This window comes from Cherax quadricarinatus, chromosome 30, assembly GCF_038502225.1.
Source record: "Cherax quadricarinatus isolate ZL_2023a chromosome 30, ASM3850222v1, whole genome shotgun sequence".
Lineage (NCBI taxonomy): Eukaryota > Metazoa > Arthropoda > Malacostraca > Decapoda > Parastacidae > Cherax > Cherax quadricarinatus.
The window spans coordinates 17755054-17776345 of record NC_091321.1 but is presented as its reverse complement, the minus strand read 5'-3'; the positions used below and the strand labels follow the sequence as shown (position 1 = coordinate 17776345).

At 43.7% G+C, this 21292-nt stretch overlaps 1 protein-coding gene across 2 annotated transcripts in view; it reads right to left on the bottom strand.

The window, feature by feature from the left end:
* The window catches only part of Dus4 (Dihydrouridine synthase 4), a 120134-nt gene that overhangs the window by 22855 nt on the left and 75987 nt on the right, over positions 1 to 21292 (bottom strand). The window contains exon 1 of one of the 2 annotated variants that reach the window (XM_070089968.1): positions 20827 to 20845. The exons of the other annotated variant lie outside the window; for it this stretch is intronic. The gene's annotated coding sequence lies outside the window, so the exon portion shown is untranslated. Of the gene's footprint in view, positions 1 to 20826; positions 20846 to 21292 lie in introns of those variants that run through there. 2 annotated transcript variants of the gene reach the window in all.

Below are 21292 nucleotides of genomic sequence, written 5' to 3'. Positions count from 1 at the left end.
GTTCATTGAGGCCGGGTGTCGAGGGTTTCTTGCTGTTTCACCTACGTAGCTCTGGTCACAGCCTCCACAGAGCATAGTGTAAACTCCTGCATTGACTGGTTCATGGTGCTTGGGTTTTGTCCTGGTTAGATCCTTTATTGAAGTGGTAGAAGCGATGGCGACTCTGGTGTTAGCTTGTGAAGTACTTTTGAGACATTTAGTGCAACCTGGCTGTTGGGAAGAATTATAACTTTGTTGGGAGCGGTGTTGATGCGTGGAGAATTGATGATCTGAAGAGCTCTTTTCTTGCAGTCTTTGATGAAAAAGAAGGAAATTGTAACTCAGTGAATGTTTGGTGAATGTAAAGTGCATTCCTCGTCAAGGAAACTCGGGAGACCTGCTTAGCCTTCGGTATGCTCCTTAGGAAAAACCCGATGATGATGCCTTCTTTTGGTCTTGGTATTCTTGACCTGGAAGATAGAAGTGTGTGAGATCACTTTTATTGGCTGAACGGGTCCGATAAATCCTTGAAATTCTTAGGTTCAAAGTTATCTGCACTTTGTGATGAGGACGTCAGGAAAGGTAGCCTTGTCATTGGACCTCTTTTCTTCTGAGTGTACCTGAATCGCTGGAGCTTCAACCTGCGTTGAAGCTGCCGCCTGAAAGAAAAGATCCCGTAGATCGTAAAATGTTTTGGGAGTTATTACGAGGACATCGTTCCACGTAACGTTAACCAGTGGTGCTTGAGGGATCGATGTTGGCTTGAGTGTTCAGGACTCCTAGGTTGTTCCACATGTAATAAGTTGGCTAGGACGGCGCATAGGGATCCCATTTCCCATGCCGTAGGTTTGTAGAGCCTTGTTATTAAAAGAAAACAGTTAAGTGTACAAGAGTTCCAATCAAAGTCAACGAAAATTCCTCAGGAGGTAAAGGCGATTAAGGTCTGGTTGACTTTTACGTCGTAGTAACCTCAGTGGCTTTTTGGTAGGTACTTTTTGGCAGAAGAAGGAAGTCACATTCAGTTCGCTTAGTTTCTTGTTACGGATGGAGGTTACGGGATGCGGGATTGATAGGAATGGTCGCCTTGGAGTGTGTTTTGGCAAGATGATGCGGGGCTGGATGGTCCCCAGAAGGCAGGAAAGATGCTTTGGCAAGAACCCATTGGTTTTAGTGTGGAATAGGCAGGTGCCCTCCACACAAACCCTAAGCCGGAAGTTCTTATGAGCCGCCATCTTCCTGCCTTGTCCCGGGAGGACTCCTGCCCCAGCCTCGTAACTTAAACACTCCAGGCGAACCTTCTCAACCGCATCTGGTAACCTCCATCCATCCGGTAACTGAAAACTAAGCCAGCTTTGGATGTGTTCCTGCTTCACAGTACAGTGCTTACTGAAGGAATTCTGCGACGTAAGTTCAACCAGAACCTTTAATCCTGTCCTACCTCCCGGAGATTTTGTTGACTTGAATTGAACCTCGTGTTAATTTCAAGCTGTTTTTCTTTCGAATAACTAGGCTTCTGGCCTTACGGCGTGCGAATGGGAATGGAATGAAATAACGTGTCCTAGGCCAACTTGTACCATGGAACACCTAGGAGTCCGAACGCTTCGCCAAGCATCGTCCTTCAAGCGTCGCTTGGTTAACCGATTACGGCGGACACGATGTCCTTCGTAATAACTCCAAAACACCGTTTTCGATGTGACGGGATCTTTCGAGGCGCTCAACGCAGTTGAATTCCAGCGATTCAGGTTTACACTCAGAAGAAAGGAGTCCAATGACAAGCTCCAACCTCCTCGACGATCCTCATTCTCAAAGTAGAACAACGAACCTAAGATTTCCCAAGAAGTTTATTGAAAGCCCGCCTAATCAAAAATGGATCTCACGCACTTATTCCAGTCAAGATGCCTTCAAGACCAGAAGGCGTCGTCGCTCGGGTTTTTCCAAGGAGCATGCTGAAATTCGTAGGTCCTGAGTTTCTTGACGAGGAATGCACCTTACGTTGACCAAAGCAATTCACTGAGAGTTACTGAATGCCTTTCTTTTTCATCAAAGACTGCAAGAAAAGAGCTCTTCAGAATCATCAATTCTCCGCGCATCAACACCTGCTTCCCCAACAGTTATAATTCTTCCCTGAACAGCCAGGGTTGCGCTATGTCTCCAAAAGTACTCTCTCGCAAGCTAAATACCATGAAGTCGCCATCTCTTTCTGCCACTTCAAATAAAGGATCTAAATCCGAGACAAAACCCAAGCACCAAATGAACCAGTCAATTATGGGGAGCTTTACCGCATTGCTGCCCCCTGTGAAGGCTGTGACAAGAATCTACGTAGGTGAGCAACGCAAGACCTCGATTGATCTGCCTTCAAGTGGTTCACGTTTACGCATGTGAGGAACGACACTTTCTTAAACAACCGCCTGTGTACTCACCGAGTTCCTGACCGAATCATCTCGTGAAGTTCGAGACGCTGGTTCGTGATCGTGGAAACCAATTTCCGCAGACGCCAAGTGCCGCTTGAATCAAGCGCTGAATCGCTGTTTCCGAAATGCCAAGTTGAAACAGAAGGCGGCGACGACTTCACCATCTCCGAAGTCTTAGCAAGAAAATCCTCCTGAAAACGAGTAGCCCTGCCGTCACATGAAGTCTCTCCTGTTATACTACGCAAAGCACATTACGGAAGGAGTGTTTGCGGATGGACCTGCCTCTAACCAGTCTTATGTTTGTCCGAACCTATTTTTGTGTATGTTAACCCAAGTAATAGCTATATCCTTTTTACCCATGTATGAGTAGTGCTCTTCCATGTTGTATTATTTTTGTTGCTGCTAACAATAAAGTTGTCTAACTGTTGCATATGTGTCTTACCTAACAACCTGTCGGTATTGTATACCATTTTGATGTTCATTGTTTGTAATGGCTTGATAAAGCTCTTGGAGAGCGAAACGTTGCCACAATAAATGTCACATTAGTTGCACTTGTGTCCTTTTACTTTACATATTGTCGGTAATTCTACCAACTTTATTACAAGATATAAAAGTAGAAGCGTCAGCCACTGAATCTGTTTGGTTACAGCTTCTCGAGGGCCGAGAAAAACTAATTTTGGGTGTGATTTACAGGGCCCCAAATCTTGAAAGGGAGTGCAGTAAACTTCTATGGGACGAAATTCGTAAGGCATCTACATACGAAAATGTTGTGCTAATGGGAGATTTCAACTATAGACAGATTGACTGGAGCAATTTGACAGGAAATTTAGAGTCAGGTGACTTTCTTGATACGATCCAGGATTGTTTTTTAAAACAGTTTGTGACAGAGCCAACTAGAGGAAATAACCTCCTTGACTTGGTTCTTGCCAGTAGGGAAACACTAATTAATAATCTTGAGGTTAATGATGAGCTTGGGGAAAGTGATCACAAATCACTCAGTTTTAATATATCATGGAATTCCCCTAATAATGGCAATCAAGTCTCCGTCCCTGACTTTCGCTTGGCTGATTTCATAGGACTGAAAAATTACTTAGGTGGGCTGAACTGGAATGACCTGACTAAGGGTCAGGTAGGTGGTGATGGTTGCCGATATGATGCTTTCCAGGGCATAGTTCTAGCTGCTCAGTCAAATTATGTTCCAAATAGGGAAATCAGATCAAACAAAAATGATTCTAAATGGATGAACAATAGATTAAAATATCTGATTGGTCAAAAGAGAGGCATATATAGGCAAATCAAAAGAGGAGAGGGGCAATTAAGAAATCGATATATTCAGTTAAAGAGAGAAATAAAAAAGGGAATTAGAAAAGCAAAAAGAGATTATGAGGTTAAAGTTGCAGGAGAATCGAAGACTAACCCAAAAGGATTCTTTCAGGTATACAGAAGTAAGATCAGGGACAAGATAGGCCCACTCAAAAGTTCCTCGGGTCAGCTCACTGGCAGTGATAAGGAAATGTGTAGAATTTTTAACACATACTTCCTCTCAGTTTTTACACAAGAGGAAACCAGCGATATTCCAGTAATGATAAATTATGTAGAACAGGACGATAATAAACTGTGCACGATTAGGGTCACAAGTGACATGGTTCTTAGGAAAATAGATAAATTAAAACCTAACAAATCCCCAGGCCCTGATGAACTGTATGCAAGGGTTCTAAAGGAATGTAAAGAGGAGCTTAGCACACCTTTGGCTAATCTTTTCAACATATCACTACAAACTGGCATGGTGCCAGATAAGTGGAAAATGGCAAATGTGATACCTATTTTCAAAGCAGGTGACGGGTCCTTAGCTTCGAACTATAGACCAATAAGCCTAACCTCCATAGTGGGAAAATTTATGGAATCAATAATTGCCGAGGCAGTTCGTAGCCACCTTGAAAAGCATAAATTGATCAACGAATCTCAGCATGGTTTTACAAAGGGGCGTTCCTGCCTTACGAATTTATTAACTTTTTTCACTAAGGTATTTGAGGAGGTAGATCATGGTAATGAATATGATATTGTGTATATGGACTTCAGTAAGGCTTTTGACAGGGTCCCACATCAGAGACTATTGAGGAAAATTAAGGCACATGGAATAGGAGGAGAAAATTTTTCCTGGATAGAGGCATGGTTGACAAATAGGCAGCAGAGAGTTTGCATAAATGGGGAGAAATCAGAGTGGGGAAGCGTCACGAGCGGTGTTCCTCAGGGGTCAGTGTTGGGCCCCCTGCTGTTCACAATCTACATAAACGACATAGATGAGGGCATAAAGAGCGACATCGGCAAGTTTGCCGATGACACCAAAATAGGCCGTCGAATTCATTCTGACGAGGACATTCGAGCACTCCAGGAAGATTTGAATAGACTGATGCAGTGGTCGGAGAAGTGACAGATGCAGTTTAATATAGACAAATGCAAAGTTCTAAATGTTGGACAGGACAATAACCATGCCACATATAAACTAAATAATGTAGATCTTAATATTACGGATTGCGAAAAAGATTTAGGAGTTCTGGTTAGCAGTAATCTGAAACCAAGACAACAGTTTGTTAGGTAAGACACATATGCAACAGTTAGGTATCTTTATTTTGAAACGTTTCGCCTACACAGTAGGCTTCTTCAGTCGAGTACAGAAAAGTTGATAGAAGCAGAAGATACTTGGAGACGATGTAATCAGTCCATCACCCTTAAAGTTTTGAGGTGGTCAGTCCCTCAGTCTGGAGAAGAGCATTGTTCGTTTCAGACAACGGAACAATGCTCTTCTCCAGACTGAGGGACTGACCACCTCAAAACTTTAAGGGTGATGGACTGATTACATCGTCTCCAAGTATCTTCTGCTTCTATCAACTTTTCTGTACTCGACTGAAGAAGCCTACTGTGTAGGCGAAACGTTTCAAAATAAAGATACCTAACTGTTGCATATGTGTCTTACCTAACAATCTGTCGGTATTTTATACCATTTTAATGTTCAAGACAACAGTGCATAAGTGTTCGCAATAAAGCTAATAGAATCCTTGGCTTCATATCAAGAAGCATAAATAATAGGAGTCCTCAGGTTGTTCTTCAACTCTATACATCCTTGGTTAGGCCTCATTTAGATTATGCTGCACAGTTTTGGTCGCCGTATTACAGAATGGATATAAATTCTCTGGAAAATGTACAAAGGAGGATGACAAAGTTGATCCCATGTATCAGAAACCTTCCCTATGAGGATAGACTAAGGGCCCTGAATCTGCACTCTCTAGAAAGACGTAGAATTAGGGGGGATATGATTGAGGTGTATAAATGGAAGACAGGAATAAATAAAGGGGATGTAAATAGTGTGCTGAAAATATCTAACCTAGACAGGACTCGCAGCAATGGTTTTAAGTTGGAAAAATTCAGATTCAGGAAGGATATAGGAAAGTACTGGTTTGGTAATAGAGTTGTGGATGAGTGGAACAAACTCTCAAGTACAGTGATAGAGGCCAGAACGTTGTGTAGCTTTAAAAATAGGTTGGATAAATACATGAGTGGATGTGGGTGGGTGTGAGTTGGACCTGATAGCTTGTGCTACCAGGTCGGTTGCCGTGTTCCTTCCTTAAGTCAAATTGACCTGACCTGACTAGGTTGGGTGCATTGGCTTAAGCCGGTAGGAGACTTGGACCTGCCTCGCATGGGCCAGTAGGCCTTCTGCAGTGTTCCTTCGTTCTTATGTTCTTAATGATAGAGTGCGTGAAAATGTCACCTTTTCAAAAGTTCTACACTGGCATGATTGTTGGTCTTCGCTTTCTATCTTACGAACGTGAAAGATGCCAAGTATATCTTATAATCTTTTTACTCGCACAACAATCTACACTTGACTGTAATTTTTTTTTTAATAATTCATATTTTTGAAATATTTGCTTTCTGCTTCAAGTTCTGGTCTAAAACCAGGAATGTTAATAGATATTTAACAGATGTTTAACAACTGTTCAAATTCAATTCAAAGTTTATTCTCTATAAGGATTACAATGCTGAGTTTACAGAAATTTGGTTATTGTTTGGTTTACATGTAGTAAACTTGTGATTACAGAGTGTACCACTAGAACGCTTAGCATGGCTAGGCATTTCGGGCATACTTAGTTTTATTCTTAATTGTAAAATATTACAAATTATGAGGTAAGTTGGTCTTATGGCTAAGTGACTAAATACTAGTTTATGAGTTTAGCAATGTGAATGCTTTTGTTTTGGCACAGTATATAGTTTCAGTATTGGAGTATCACAGGATTCATTATTTTAAGACTGAGATTAATATTTCTGTTTATGGTCAAATGAGTGAGCGAGTGTAAGTGTGAACCACCAGGTGGTATTCGTGTAGTTAGTTGACGGGGTGTATCAGGGAGATAAGATGTTTTCTAATGGTAGTTTTGAAGGTGATGAATGTGTCTGCAGTTCTAGAGTTCTCAGGTAGGGTATTCCAGATTTTAGGGCCTTTGACATACATTGAATTTTTGTAAAGGTTTAGTCGGACACGGGGAATGTCGTAGAGATGTTTGTGTCTGGTGTTATGCCTGTGGGTTTTGTCACAACTATCAAGAAAGCGTTTTAGGTCAAGGTTGATATTAGAGTTTAAGGCCCTGTAGATATAGATTGCACAGTAGTAAGTGTGGATGTAATGAACTGGGAGTAAGTTTAGATCTTTGAAGAGTGGGGGGGGTGTGCTGCCAGGGATGGGATTTAGTGATTATTCTTACTGCAGCTTTTTGTTGGGTTATTATTGGCTTTAGGTGTGTTGCTGCAGTTGATCCCCAAGCACAAATAGCATAGGTGAGGTATGGATAAATAAGTGAGTGGTATAGTGTGAGAAGGGCATTTTGCGGCACGTAGTATGGTATCTTGGAGAGGATCCCAACCGTTTTGGATACTTTTTTGGCTATATGCTGGATATGGGTGCTGAAATTCAGGTTGTTGTCAAGGTATAAGCCTAGGTCTAGTGTAATGCTGGCTTCCTCCCTCAACCTTCCCCTCCCTTAACCTTCCCCTCCCTCAACCTTCCCCTCCCTTAACCTTCCCCTCCCTCAACCTTCCCCTCCCTTAACCTTCCCCTCCCTCAACCTTCCCCTCCCTTAACCTTCCCCTCCCTCAACCTTCCCCTCCCTTAACCTTCCCCTCCCTAAACCTTCCCCTCCCTAAACCTTACCCTCCCTCAACCTTCCCCTCCCTTAACCTTCCCGTCCCTCAACCATCCCCGCCCATAACCTTCCCCTCCCTCAACCTTCCCCTCCGTTAACCTTCCCCTCCCTCAACCTTCCCCCCCTTAACCTTCCCCTCCCTCAACCTTCCCCTCCCTTAACCTTCCCGTCCCTCAACCTTCCCCTCCCATAACCTTCCCCTCCCTCAACCTTCCCCTCCCTTAACCTTCCCCTCCCTCAACCTTCCCCTCCCTTAACCTTCCCTTCCCTCAACCTTCCCCTCCCTTAACCTTCCCCTCCCTCAACCTTCCCCTCCCTTAACCTTCCCCTCCCTCAACCTTCCCCTCCCTCCTTTTTTCTTTTCCTCCTTTTACTCCCCCTCCATATTTTTTCCTATTTTACTCCCCCTCCCTCATACTTTTCCTTCTTTCACTCCGCTCCCTCATACCATTCCTTTTACTCCCTCTCCCTCAACGTGTCCTGTCTCTACTCCGACCTCCCGCATACTTTTCCTCCCTCCACTCCCTCTCCCTCATATTTTTCCACCCTTCACCCCCTCCCTCATACGTTTCCTCCCTTCACCCCCTCCTTCATACTTTTCCTCCACTTCCCCTCCCTCATACGTTTCCTGCCTCCACTCCCCTCCCTCATACTTTTCCTACCTCCCCCTCCCCCTCCTGTCTGCCGCCGACCAACCTTCACATAAATAACTTCAGGGTCGCAACTTTAGAGAGAATTACGTCTCTCTTGTGTGACCTTTCTTAACAAATCTATGACATAATGCTTTATTCTTGTAGCTTTAATATATTTCTTATTGATTAATACGATTAATATGAATACAGGCGGTGCACCAACAGCTTGGTCGATCAGGCCAGCAACCAGGAGGCCTGGTCTGGGAGCGGGCCGCGGGGGGCGCTGACCCCCGGAAGCTACTACAGGTAACCTACAGGTAATGCATCGGTTTGTTTTTGTACATTCACTGAGTTCAGCTTGTAAGGGTTGAGTCGGAGCTCCTGGCCCTGCTTCTGAATCTAGTTGCTTCCTTGCCTCTCACACCTCATCTTTACTCTAGAAATTTTTATGGAGTGACTATTTTTATGTACTATATAAGTATATATGTTATTATATCTTTGATCTTTTCCTCATATTTAGCAGTGTGTGTATGTGTACTCACCTATATGCTCACTTAATTGTGGTTGCAGGGGTCGACTCATAGCTCCTGGGCCCGACTCTTCCCTGGTCGCTACTAGGTCCACTCGCTCCCTTCCCCATGAACTTTATCATATCTCTTCTTAATATTTGTGTGTGTGTGTGTGTGTGTGTGTGTGTGTGTGTGTGTGTGTGTGTGTGTGTGTGTGTGTGTGTGAGGTAGTGGTTTGTATTTACAATGAATGGATCGAGTCTCAGCTCCTGGCCCCCGCCTCGTAAAATACAATCGATCCGTATAACTTGTTTCTAGCAATTTGATCCTTATTACATGTATTGTTTAAGCTGTGGTTGGTCTGCTTCCGCCACTTCCTCGTCAAGCTCGTTACACTTTCTTACCAGCCTAAGGCTAAAGAAGTATTTCGTAACGCCTCCTGTGGCTCAGCTGTATTTTTCGCTTCCTATTTTACCTCTTTATCCTCTTCAGCTGAAGGGGATCCCAGAAAGGGTCGAAATATGCAGATTAATTAATCTCCTGAGTTTTTGTTTCTATGAGGATTATTATTGATCATTGATAAGTGTTCATTGTTCTTCAGTTGTTCACTTCTTTGTTCTGACTGGTACAACCACGGGGGGGGGGTCTAAGTGTTCATTGTTCTTCAGTTGTTCACTTCTTTGTACTGACTGGTGCAACCACGGGGGGGGGGGGTCTGAGGTCTCTTAAGATGCAAATTCTTTTTTTTTTCAATTAATAGCTAATTTTCACTGTATAATATTAATCAGTGACCACGACAGCACCACAGCTTAACACACCAGATATCATAAGAACATCAGAAGGAAGGAGCACTGCAGCAGGCCTACTGGCCCCAAGCTGGTCAAATCCAATTCACACCCACTCATGTTGAACATCATATGATTAAAAAATATATTTTTTTCGGCGTCTTGTGATTTTTGAGCCTCGGGGTTACAATGCTGGCTGGTCTGTTTAACGGGTTGACTCCCTCCTAGTCTCATGAGTTCCTGCCATACCCATTTTTGAAACTATGCAGAAGATTCTACTTCTTAAACACCCTGAGGCTGTGAGAGACGTGCTTCCTGTATTTCAGGAAGAGCTAAACTCATGTGGGTCATTCAGTGAAAGGCGCTATGTAGGCTCGATTCTCCGAGCAGGTAAATGTGCAAACTCAGAGGGTTGTGGGACCTCCATGGTCACATAGTTGCGTTAGTACGGACACTTTCAAGGGCGAACTATCACGCACTGACTACGTTGACAACTGTAACCACCTCGCACCAGCCACTAGTGGATGGTTCAAGACAGTGACCTACAAGATTATTATTATAATCAAAAAGAAGCGCTAAACCACAAGGGTTATACAGCGCCTGTGACCTACAAGAGTAACTAGTCAGTGACTTAGGTTAGGTAAGGTTTATCAGCAAACAGGATAAGTGTTTCCTGACGCGGCTTTTAATCATATGATGACCCACAGCTGGAGCTTTTGGTCATTAGACCGAGGCCTTCCACTGGCTTACCCCTCCTTGAAGAACATGGGTCACCATGAGGAACCATTATTAGTGAAGACAATAAGTACAATGTTAATTAATGAGATATGTGTGTGTGTGCGTGTATCTACTCACCTAATTGTGGTTGCAGGGGTCGAGACTCAGCTCCTGGCCCCGCCTCTTCACTGATCTCTACTAGGTCCTCTCTCTGCTTCCTGAGCTTTGCCATACCTCGTCTTAAACCTATGTATGATTCCTGCCTTCACTACGTCACTTGTTAGGCTATTCCACTGTTTGTGTGTGTGTGTGTGTGTGTGTGTGTGTGTGTGTGTGTGTGTGTGTGTGTGTGTGTGTGTGTGTGTGTGTGTGTGTGTGTGTGTCTGTGTGTGCGCCTTTTTTATCTTGACTCGTGATATGAGTGGTATTAATTCACTAATAGCTCTTGGCCCCATCGTATACTGTTGCGCTATCTTGAGCTCTGTCATACTTATTTTTCAAAACTGTGTAATGGTTGTGACTCCTCTAGTTCATTCCATCCTAAAATTGAAGCAGAATTTTCTGATATCTCTATCGCTCATCTGTGTAGTTTCTATCTGCTACCTTGTTTCTGGTCCTATATCTGTACTCCGTTGTTTCTGGTCCTATATCTGTGTTCCGTTGTTTCTGGTCCTATATCTGTGCTCCGTTGTTTCTGGTCCTATATCTGTGCTCCGTTGTTTCTGGTCCTATATCTGTGCTCCGTTGTTTCTGGTCCTATATCTGTGTTCCCTTGTACCTGTCCTCCTGTGTTACTTAGTTCTTGGTCTTCACATTTTAAACAGTCTTTCCCTTGATCGATGTTTTCCAGCTATTTTGAAACAGCAGGCCTCAGCTGTAAGTCCATTAGCAGATCGGGTGTTGTATTTGTTCTTTGTAAACGTGGTCAAAGTTGTGGCCCTGTCGATGAGTGGTGGGCAGTGAGGTGTTGGGATCAACAAGTAAGAACACGCTACCATTGCGCTCAGCTCAAGTATTCCCTTGAGGATTCAACACATATCGACCTGTCACATACTGTTAGTTACCATTTTGTCCTAGGCACATGTTGACTGTGTGACAGTCGAGATAGCTGTAGCTATGTGTGTGTGTGTGTGTGTGTGTGCGTGCGTGTGTGTGTCACACCCACACACCTGATACCAACAAAGTGATAAACACAGAGATAGTTGAGCCTGCTGGCCCACAGCTATCATGGGACGGTCACACAGAGGCTTAACCCCATCCCAACATTCACAGCTGCGTGAGTCAGGCCACCTACCCTTTCGGCTTATGGTTACTACAGGTTTCGACTTGTAAACTATGTAGTATTCTCAGCGCTATAGGCCCCTCAAGTGTTTGTTAAAACTGAGTAAGGTAGAGACTGAGAATGCACAAGTAATGACACTCTTGTGTTATTTACGTAGTACACAACCACATAGACAGGTAGGCTAGCCACTCCTTGAAGATCCTATCATTACCCCATCCCAGTGTTCACCTTCCACTTTCAACGTTCCTCATCACACACACACACACAGCGGGGCCAGGAGCTATGAATCGACCCATGCAACCACAATTAGGTGAGTACACACATATAAGAGGATAGTTTAAGGGAAATCGACCTGACGACACTGGAGGACAGGAGGGATAGGGGGGACATGATAACGACATATAAAATACTGAGAGGAATTTACAAGGTGGATAGGGACAGGATGTTCTAGAGATGGGACACAACAACAAGGGGTCACAACTGGAAGTTGAAAACTCAGACGAGTCAAAAGGATGTTTAGGAAGTATTTCTTCAGAGGGTTGTCAGGAAGTGGAACAAGCTGGAGAGTGATGTAGTGGAGGCAGGATCCATACACAGCTTTAAGAAGAGGTGCGATAAAGCTCATGAAGCAGGGAGAGAGTGGACGTAGTAGCGACCAGCAGGGGATAGGAGCTGTGACTCGACTCCTGCAATTACAATTAGGTGAGTACACACACACACACACACACACACACACACACACACACACACACACACACACACACACACACACACACACACACACACACACACACATTACATAGCGGGAACACTTCGCTCTGGTGGTCCCAAGGTGATAATTGCAGTGATGTATAACCCACCACAGAACAGCAGGAGGCCAAGGCAAGAGTATGACGAAAGCAATAGAGCGATGGTTGACACACTGGCTGCAGTGGCCAGAAGAGCTCATGCATGCAGGGCAAAGCTCCTGATCATGGGCGACTTTAACCACAAGGAGATCGAATGGGAGAACTTGGAGCCACATGGGGGCCAAGATACATGGAGGGCTAAGATGATGGAGGTGGTACTGGAAAACTTCATGTACCAACACGTAAGGGACACTACAAGAGAGAGAGGAGAGGATGAACCAGCAAGACTGGACTTAGTATTCACCTTGAGTAGTGCAGATATTGAGGACATCACATATGAAAGACCCCTTGGGGCCAGCGATCATGTGGTTTTGAGCTTCGAATACACAGTAGAGCTACAAGTGGAGGGGGAAGCAGGAAGGCAAGGACAAATGAAACCAAACTACAGGAAAGGGGACTACACAGGAATGAGGAACTTCCTGAATGAGGTTCAGTGGGACAGAGAACTGGCAGGGAAGCCAGTTAATGAGATGATGGAATATGTAGCAACAATGTGCAAGGAGGCTGAGGAGAGGTTTGTACCCAAGGGTAACAGGAATAATGAAAAAGCCAGGATGAGCCCATGGTTCACCCAAAGATGCAAGGAGGCAAAAACCAAGTGTGCTAGGGAATGGAAGAAATATAGAAGGCAAAGGACACAGGAGAATAAGGAGAGCAGTCGTAGAGCCAGAAACGAATATGCACAGATAAGAAGGGAGGCCCAACGTCAATATGAAAACGACATAGCAGCAAAAGCCAAATCTGACCCGAAGCTGTTATACAGCCACATCAGGAAGAAAACAACCGTTAAGGACCAGGTAATCAGGCTAAGGAAGGAAGGAGGAGAGACAACAAGAAATGACCATGAAGTATGTGAGGAACTCAACAAGAGATTCAAAGAAGTGTTCACAGAGGAGACAGAAGGGGCTCCAGAAAGACGGAGAGGTGGGGTACACCACCATGTGCTGGACACAGTACACACAACCGAGGAAGAAGTGAAGAGGCTTCTGAGTGAGCTAGATTCCTCAAAGGCAATGGGGCCAGATAACATCTCTCCATGGGTCCTGAGAGAGGGAGCAGAGGCGCTATGTGTACCCCTAACAACAATACATCTATCGAAACAGGGAGATTGCCTGAGGCATGGAAGACAGCAAATGTGGTCCCAATCTTTAAAAAATGAGACAGACATGAAGCACTAAACTACAGACCAGTGTCACTGACATGTATAGCATGCAAAATCATGGAAAAGATTGTCAGGAGAAGAATGGTGGAACATCTAGAAAGGAATGATCTCATCACCAGCAGCCAACATGGTTTCAGAGACGGGAAATCCTGTGTCACAAACCTACTGGAGTTCTATGACATGGTGACAGCAGTAAGACAAGAGAGACAGGGGTGGGTGGATTGCATTTTCTTGGACTGCAAGAAGGCTTTTGACACAGTACCACACAAGAGATTAGTGCAAAAACTGGAGGACCAAGCAGGGATAACAGGGAAGGCACTGCAATGGATCAGGGAATACTTGTCAGGAAGACAGCAGCGAGTAATGGTACGTGGCGAGGTGTCAGAGTGGGCACCTGTGACCAGCGGGGTCCCACAGGGGTCAGTCCTAGGACCAGTGCTGTTTCTGGTATTTGTGAACGACATGACAGAAGGAATAAACTCCGAGGTGTCCCTGTTTGCAGATGACGTGAAGTTGATGAGAAGAGTTCATTCGATCGAAGACCCGGCAGAACTACAAAGGGATCTGGACAGGCTGCAGACCTGGTCCAGCAACTGGCTCCTGGAGTTCAATTCCACCAAGTGCAAAGTCATGCGGATTGGGGAAGGGCAAAGAAGACTGCAGACGGAGTACAGTCTAGGGGGCCAGAGACTACAAACATCACTCAAGGAAAAAGATCTTGGGGTGAGTATAACACCAGGCACATCTCCTGAAGTGCACATCAACCAAATAACTGCCGCAGCATATGGGCGCCTGGCAAACCTCAGAACAGCATTCCGACATCTTAATAAGGAATCGTTCAGGACCCTGTACACCGTGTACGTTAGACCCATATTAGAGTATGCGGCACCAGTTTGGAACCCACACCTAGCCAAGCATGTAAAGAAACTAGAGAAAGTGCAAAGGTTTGCAACAAGACTAGTCCCAGAGTTAAGAGGTATGTCCTATGAGGAGAGGTTAAGGGAAATCAACCTGACGACACTGGAGGACAGGAGAGATAGGGGGGACATGATAACGACTTACAAAATACTGAGAGGAATTGACAAGGTGGACAAAGACAGGATGTTCCAGAGACTGGATACAGCAACACGGGGACACAGTTGGAAGCTGAAGACACAGATAAATCAAAGGGATGTTAGGAAGTATTTCTTCAGCCACAGAGTAGTCAGTAAGTGGAATAGTTTGGGAAGCGATGTAGTGGAGGCAGGATCCATACATAGCTTTAAGCAGAGGTACGATAAAGCTCATGGTTCAGGGAGAGTGACCTAGTGGCGACCAGTGAAGAGGCGGGGCCAGGAGCTTGGACTCGACCCCTGCAACCTCAACTAGGTGAGTACAACTAGGTGAGTACACACACACACACACACACAACGCCTACACACCAGCCACTCCCAGTAACGACTCGCCTCAGGACGGCCACTTAAGTTTCTCCCGCCAGATTTCTCGCGCCATTTTTTTTACCCGCCAAATTTATTAAAGAGTTTCTGCCAAATTTCTCACGTCTCCTTTCCCATTAGTGAATGTCTTGTGACTAGTATACCAGACAAATTTTTCAGGCCTACTGTTTAGTGACCAATTTCTTGCACTTTTGTGGCCGCTAAAATGTTCGCACCAAGTTCTCTCTTCCTCTATTTCCTGGGACTAGTTTTTAAAACTTGTTTTCCAGAAGTCTTGTTATTTGTGTTCATAACAGTGAGCTGTGTGACACCAAGACTCTCACTGCTTGTTTGTTGCTGTTGTTGTTAGTCGCTGTTAGTCGCTATTTCTGTTGTTATTGTCTATTGGTTTTAATTATTATTATTATTATTGTTGTGGTTGTTGTTGAGAAAGGCTAAACTCTTAGGTATTACAGTATAGTGAAGAGGCGGGGCCAGGAGCTGTGAATCAACCCCTGCCTCCATATTTAGGTGAGTGCAGCTCGGGAATGGGAGTGGACCCATCGGCGGATGGGTATGTGAAAGACGAGGTGAACCCATGAATTGTTGAAGGGGAAAAAGGTGAGTGGTTCATTAAGGTATCTATGGAGACAAAGAATATTGTCCATGGAGGTAAAGAAGGGAATGTATGAATGTATATACCAACGCTCTTCTGTGGGTGTGAAGCATGGATAGTGAATATTATTGTGAGGAGGAGGCTGGAGGCAGTGATGTCGTGTCTGAGGGCAATGTGTGATGTAAATATTATGCAGAGTATTTGTTGTTTGGAGATTAGGATGAGGTTGAGGGGGTTGTTGAGGTGGTTTGGTCATTTAGAGAGGATGGAGCAAAATATAATAAATTGGATGTGTATAAATCTGTAGTGGAGGAAAGGGCGAGGTAGGGGTCGTCCTAGGAAAGGATGGAGGGAGGGGTGTATAGGGAGGTTTTGTGTACAAGGGGACTGGATATCCAGAAGGTATGTGTGACTGTGTTAGACAGGAGTGGAGGCAAATGGTTTTTGGGACCTGACGAGCTGTCGGAGTGTGTGCAAGGTATCATATTGTGAAGGGATCCAGGAAAACCGGTTAGCTGGATTTGAGTCCTAGAGGAGGGAAGTACAGTGCCTGTACTAAAAAGGAAGGGTAGGGATATTTGTTGTTTGAAGGGACATCTGAACTGTCGTACACACGTGCCTCTGGCAAGACAGTAATAGTGTGAATGATGGTGGAAGTTTATTTATCCATATATATATATGTATATATATATATATATATATATATATATATATATATATATATATATATATATATATATATATATATATATATATATATATATATATATATATATATATGTCGTGCCGAATATGTAAAACTGGTCAGTTAGCAAGAACTCATTTAAAATAAAGTCTTTTCTAAAATTTTCTCTTATACCTTTAAAGTTATATTTTTTTCATTAATGTTAATGCAAAAAAATTTAATTTTGCACCAAAAGGATCTTAGAAAACTTACCTAACCTTATTATAACAAGAACAATTTATTTCAGCCTAACCCAACTAAATATATTTTAGATTTGTTTACAATAATTTAATACTAAACAAACACAGTAAAATATATTTTTCTCGTTAGGTTCAAAATGATTTTGGCGAAATTATTGCATACACAAATTTTCACTTTTCCTATATGGCAAGATGAGCGTTGTTATTTAAGCCAAGATCGCAAGTTCTGCCTATTCGGCACGACATATATATATATATATATATATATATATATATATATATATATATATATATATATATATATATATATATATATATATATATATATATATATATATGGGTTATTTGTCTTACATTATTTTACGCATTATAATGAAAAAAAATACCCAAATAAACACACTCAAGTTCTTGTATATATACACACAAATGTCTATTATACACAGATAAATGTGCAAGTATACACACACAGGAATGTTAGAACAGATGACTATTCAAGTATATACAAACATAGAAGTACAATTATATACACATGTGAATGTCCGAATATACACACAGGATAATGTTGTTGCAAACACACAGACAGGAATGTTCTAATACACAGCCACGGGAATGCCCTTCTACACACACACACATACACGCAAGAATGTCCTACGTACACAAAGGAATGTTTATTTGTACACACCGGAGTGTCTTAACACACACTCAAAGGTAAGTGAAGATAAGTGAAGTCGACGGAATAATGTTAATGAAGTCAGATAATTTTTTCCTTCAATTTATAGGTAAGACACATGTGAAGCAGTTAGGTATCTTTATTTTTAAACGTTGTTTCAAACTGTGAAGCAAAACTCTTCTCCAGGCTGAGGGACTGACCGCCTCAAAACTACGTTTTCAAGGGTGATGGACTGATTACATCATCTTTACATCTCTACTGTTTCTGCTTACTCTTCTGTACTCGACTGAAGAAACCTACTGTGTAGGCGAAACATTTCGGAATAAAGATACCTAACTGTTGCACATGTGTCTTACTGATCAACCTGTCGGTATTGTATACCATTATCATATTCATTATTTAATTTAGGTTTTCTTTTATCGTCGAAAAATAAGCAAAACTAGAAAGCAAAATAAGGGAATAGCTAAGTAAAGGAAAAAAATAGTCATGGTGAGATATGTGTCAGTATGAAGGAACGTGAGCAGTGGAATGCCTCAAGGTCCATCCTGGGGTCCACTCTGTTGCTGTTGGTGCATGTGTCAACGACCTTCCTGGAGGCCTACTTGAGAAGCTTATGTTAGTGTTTGTAGATGTCAAGCTTAGGACACACACCCACCCACACACACACACACACACACACACACACACACACACACACACACACACACACACACACACACACACACACACAGAGGTATGATAAAGCTCACGGTTCAGGGAGAGTGACCTAGTAGCGACCAGTGAAGAGGCGGAGCCAGGACCTTGGATTCGACCCCTGCAACCTCAACTAGGTGAGTACAACTAGGTGAGTACACACACACACACACACACACACACACACACACACACACACACACACACACACTTCAGTTTCCTCAGTTAAATATCTGGGAATCCCCTTTGACCCATGCATGTCAGGAGAATGATAGGGAACAGTGTAGTAAAGAAAGCGAATACCAGACTGAAGTTCCTCTACAGACAAGTAGTGTCTACCTACTGAGGCTCGCAGGACCCTATGTCTAGCCCTTATACAGTGTCATATGGACTTCGCTTGCTCTTCATGGTACTCTGCCTTGACAAAAAAACTGAAAGATAAACTGCAAATCACCCAGAACAAAATGGTAAGATTCATCCTGGACCTGGATCCAAGAGAACATGTAGGCCAATATGAATTACAACAATTGGATATGCTGAATGTTGAAGACAGAGTAAAACAACTGAAGTTAAATCAAGTTTATAAAATTACTCACAAACAATGTCCAGAATATCTTGTTGCCAGTTTTGTCAAGGTTGAGAACCAAAGCATAGTACTAGGGGAGAGAGCACAACTTTGTAGTACCCACAGTCAGTGGCCAGGCTTCAAACGCCTCTTATTGTACATCAGTGTCAGCACATGTCAAAGACAGTCATAGCATGAGTCAGTTCAAGAAGAGTGCCAAAAGGTGCCTGGTGAATGTAGCGACAGAAAGGGAGGAGAATGATTTTTTTTATTTTTTTAGCTAACACACATGTAAATATAAATAACTCTTTTTACCTAATTCCTAGTATATCTCCTTTATTGTATAATAATAAGATATTATCTCCTTCATAGTATAATAATAAGGTATTAAAAGGACCCCAATGGAAATAAGTCACTTTGTCTGACTTTTTTGGATTATCCTGGGTTCTCTACACATATGCTGCTATGTATGTAATTGTATTTGTGTATACCTGAATAAACTTATTCACACACACACACACACACACACACACACACACACACACACACACACACACACACACACACACACACACACACACACACATACACACACACACGCGCGCGCGCGCGCACACACACACACACACACACACACACACACACACACACACACACACACACACACACACACACACACACACACACACACACACACAGGCAACTCCCTGAGGTATGGAAAATGGCAAATGTAGTCCCAATTTTTAAAAAGGGAGACAGACATGAGGCACTAAACTACAGACCTGTATCACTAACGTGTATAGTATGCAAGGTCATGGAGAAGATCATCAGGAGGAGAGTGGTGGGGCACCTGGAAAGAAACAAGTGTATAATTGACAACCAGCACGGTTTCAGGGAAGGAAAATCCTGTGTCACAAACCTACTAGAGTTTTATGACAAGGTGACAGAAGTAAGACAAGAGAGAGAGGGATGGATCGACTGCATATTTTTGGACTGCAAGAAGGCCTTCGACACAGTTCCTCACAAGAGGTTACTGCAAAAGCTAGAGGATCAGGCACACATAACAGGAAAAGCACTGCAATGGATCAGAGAATACCTGACAGGGAGGCAACAACGAGTCATGGTACACGACGAGGTGTCAGAGTGGGCGCCTGTGACAAGCGGGGTTCCACAGGGGTCAGTCCTAGGACCTGTTCTGTTCTTGGTATATGTGAACGACATAACAGAAGGGATAGACTCAGAAGTGTCCCTGTATGCAGATGATGTGAAGTTAATGAGAAGAATCAAATCGGACGAGGATCAGGCAGGACTACAAAGAGACCTGGACAGGCTACAAGCCTGGTCCAGCAACTGGCTCCTTGAATTTAACCCTGCCAAATGCAAAGTCATGAAGATTGGGGAAGGGCAAAGAAGACCGCAGACACAATATAGTTTAGATGGCCAAAGACTGCAAACCTCACTCAAGGAAAAAGATCTGGGGGTGAGTATAACACCGAGCATATCTCCTGAGGCACACATCAATCAGATAACTGCTGCAGCATACGGGCGCCTGGCAAACCTACGGATAGCGTTCCGATACCTCAGAAAGGATTCGTTTAAGACTCTGTATACCATCTACGTCAGGCCCATACTGGAGTATGCAGCACCAGTTTGGAATCCACACCTAGTCAAGCACGTCAAGAAATTAGAGAAAGTGCAAAGGTTTGCAACAAGACTAGTCCCAGAGCTACGGGGATTGTCCTACGAAGAAAGGTTGAGGGAAATCGGCCTGACGACACTGGAAGACAGGAGGGTCAGGGGAGACATGATAACGACATATAAAATACTGCGCGGAATAGACAAGGTGGACAAAGACGGGATGTTCCAGAGATGGGACACAGACACAAGAGGTCACAATTGGAAGTTGAAGACTCAGATGAATCAAAGGGATGTTAGGAAGTATTTCTTCAGTCATAGAGTAGTCAGGCCATGGAATAGCCTAGAAAGGGATGTAGTGGAGGCAGGAACCATACATAGTTTTAAGGCGAGGTATGATAGAGCTCATGGGGCAGGGAGAGAGAGGACCTAGTAGCAATCAGCGAAGAGGCGGGGCCAGGAGCTGTGAATCGACCCCTGCAACCACAAATAGGCGAGTACAAATAGGTGAGTACACACACACACACACACTAACGTTCAGAATCAACGTCGACCACAGCTAGCACATACCAGTTAGTACGCAGAAAACATAACCCAACTCGACCCCGCTAGGGTGCGTTTACTCCCTCACACAGAGGTCTCCAACATCGCTCTACCCCACACACAGCTCCCCAACACTACTTCCCCACTCACAGAACTCCCCAACAGGGCTCTCCAACACCACTTACCCACACACAACTTCCAACACCACTCACACAGCTCCCCAACACTAATCCCCCAGAGTTTCCCAACAGGTCTCCTCAACACTCCTCCCCTCTGCCTGGCGGTGACTGGTACTGCAGTGTTACCAGAGGTGAGAGGGACCCTGTGTAAACTATAGACACTTTATGGTCAAACACATTCTGTCTGTCTGTCTGTCTGTCTGTCTGTCTCTGTCTGTCTGTCTGTCTCTCTCTCTCTGTCTCTCTGTCTCTCTCTCTGTCTCTCTCTCTCTCTCTCTCTCTCTCTCTCTCTCTCTCTCTCTCTCTCTCTCTCTCTCTCTCTCTCTCTCTCTCTCTCTCTCTCTCTCTCTCTCTCTCTCTCTCAGCAAGTATCCTTACACCTGCTCATCTTATCCATATACCTGTTTTGGGTATCATCGGGGGAGAGAGCAGTAACGGTCCTCAACGGAAATAAACCATCGTGTTTGTCTTG